We start from the raw sequence: 2,429 nt of genomic DNA on the forward strand, positions 1-2,429 counted from the left end.
TGTCAGAGCTGGGAGGGCCCTTAGAACACAGGATGTCAGAGCTGGGAAGGCCCTAAAACAGAGAATGCTAGAACTGAGAAGAACCTTAAAGATCACCTTTGTGGTTGACACTCCTCCTTTTAAGAGAGAAAACATTTTCTAGTTTGCAAGTGTTTTACATAATTTCATTTGAGCCTCAAAAGGCCATGTTTTGGGCTAGGAGTAGTGGATGATTGTGGAACTGGAGGTGATTCGTCAGTCAACAAACATTTACAAAGCACCTACTGTGTGCTAGGTACTTTGATAGATGCTAGAGATGCAAAGCCACAAGTAAGAGTACCTGCCTTCAAGAAACTTATATTCTACCCTGACCTTGGACGGGAGAAGGAGCTGGATGGTCAGGGGGCGATAAGATCATAGATTTAGAGGTAGAAGGGACCTTTGGAGTCCAGCCTCCTCATTTTACACCCGAGGAAACTGAGGACCAGAGAACAATTTGCCCCAAATCATGCAGGTCCAGTAAGTATCAGAGCTGGGATTTGGACCCAAGTCTCTGACTCCAGGGCAATCGTTGTTTTTTCTCTGAACCAGGTAGGTGAGGGGAGACAATGCTCTGAGGCAGGAAGGGACCAATCTCCAGGTAGGTTTGGGGGCTTGTCCCTGGCACCTGTGGCCATTGACTGCTCTGTCCCTCCCTCGAGTTTGGGGCGGGATCACTGGGAAGAGAAAAGTTATACAAGCTGGGAGGGGCAGCAGAGAAATGGAGGCGCTTGTCTAGATGGGGAGGGACGACTGAATTCTTTCCCCACCTTCCTCCCCAATCTGGGGCTCTGTTTGCCTCTTGTTCCATGCCTCTGACAGTCTTTTTGTCTCTTTGTCTCTGTTTGTCTCATCGCTGTCTTTTTCTGTCTCTGTCGCTGTCTCTCTTTCTGTTGCTGTCTCAGTCTCTGTCTCTCTGTCTCTCACTCTCAGTCTCTGTCCCTCTGTCTCTGTTGCTGTCTCAGTCTCAGTCTCTGTCTCTGTTGCTGTCTCAGTCTCTGTCTCTCTGTCTCTGTTGCTGTCTCATTCTCTGTCTCTCTGTCTCTCACTCTCAGTCTCTGTCTCTGTTGCTGTCTCATTCTCTGTCTCTCTGTCTCTCACTCTCAGTCTCTGTCTCTCTGTCTCACTCTCAGTCTCTGTCTCCCTGTCTCTCACTCTCAGTCTCTGTCTCTCTGTCTCTGCTGTTATCTCAGTCTCTGGTACCTCTGTATTCTCTGTGTTTGAGTATCTCTTTATGAGTTCTGTGTCTCCGAGTGTCTCTGTCCTTGAATAGCTTTCTGTATCTATGCCTGTGGGTATCTTTCTCTCCGTCTCTGAATAACCAACCCTCTGTGTCTGTCCCTGAGAAGCCCTGTTGGTGTCTATGCCTGTGTCTATGCTTGAGTTTCACTCTGCCTCTGAGGGTTTGCTTGGCTCTCTCTGTCCCTGCCTCTGTTTCTGCTCTGTTCTCCAGGAGGCTCGCCCAGTGGGCGGGCCTGGTTTTGGGGGGGGCCTCTGTGGTGGGGGCTGGTATTTCTGCCTCAAGGCAAAGGGAGATCTGGGTGGTGCCCCCCCTCCCTGCCACAGAGCAAAGGTGGGGCAGGCCAAGCTCTCCTCCCCCACCCCCTCCCTCTCCCTTTCCCTTTCCCTGGCTCACCGCAGGGTTTGATGAATCAAACTCTTTGTCTGGGTGGGAGCTCCCCAGCTAGCTGGGCAGAGCAGGGCTTCCCCAGAGAGCTTCATCTTGGGCTGGCCTGAGCCTGGCAGCGGGGTCCCAGGTAGGAGAGGTGAGGCCCTGGAGGGCGTGTGTGACTGGAGGTGGGAGGGGGAGAGAGGGGAGGAAGAGCAAAAGGCTTCCAGGTAGGTGGCACTGAACTAGGAGCCCCGAGAGGGGCAGATATTCCCCCAGGACTTTCTTTTCCTACTTGTCAGAGCTGCCAGGCCTGGGAGACAGATGGGAAGTGGAGAGATTCCTGCCTCCCTCCCCATCCTCCCCTCCAGCCCCTATATTTCCCTGGAACTCCGCTTCCTTACCTGTAAATGGAGGGACTTGGAGAAAATGATCTTTAAAGGTCATCTTGGCTCTAACATTTCTCTGTTTCTGAAGTCTCTTCTATCTCTGACATTTGGTGTTCTAAGATTCCCTTCTGGCACTGACGTTCTGGATTCAAAAGGCCCTCCCAGCTCTGGCATTGTGTGTTCTAAGGGCCCTCCCAGCTCTGACACTGTGTCCTAAGAGCCCTCCCAGCTCTGACATTCTGTGTTCTAAGGACCCTCCCAGCTCTGGCATTCTGCGTTCTAAGGGCCCTCCCAGCTGTGACAGTCTGTGCTCTAAGAGCCCTCCCAGCTCTGACATTCTGTGTTCTAAGGACCCTCCGAGCTCTAACATTCTGTGTTCTAAGGGCCCTCCCAGCTCTGGCATTGTGTGTCCT

The 2,429-nt window shown here is 52.1% G+C and overlaps 1 protein-coding gene across 5 annotated transcripts in view; it reads left to right on the forward strand.

Annotated features, from left to right (window-relative positions):
- Positions 1-2,429, forward strand: part of ARHGEF19 (Rho guanine nucleotide exchange factor 19) — a 25,165-nt gene that overhangs the window by 4,292 nt on the left and 18,444 nt on the right. The window contains exon 1 of one of the 5 annotated variants that reach the window (XM_027842782.1): positions 1,690-1,775. The exons of 3 other annotated variants lie outside the window; for them this stretch is intronic. The gene's annotated coding sequence lies outside the window, so the exon portion shown is untranslated. Of the gene's footprint in view, positions 1-1,689; positions 1,785-2,429 lie in introns of those variants that run through there. One more of the 5 variants, XM_027842781.1, reaches the window with a different exon arrangement.

This window comes from Vombatus ursinus, unplaced genomic scaffold (assembly GCF_900497805.2).
Source record: "Vombatus ursinus unplaced genomic scaffold, bare-nosed wombat genome assembly UNPS02014884.1, whole genome shotgun sequence".
Lineage (NCBI taxonomy): Eukaryota > Metazoa > Chordata > Mammalia > Diprotodontia > Vombatidae > Vombatus > Vombatus ursinus.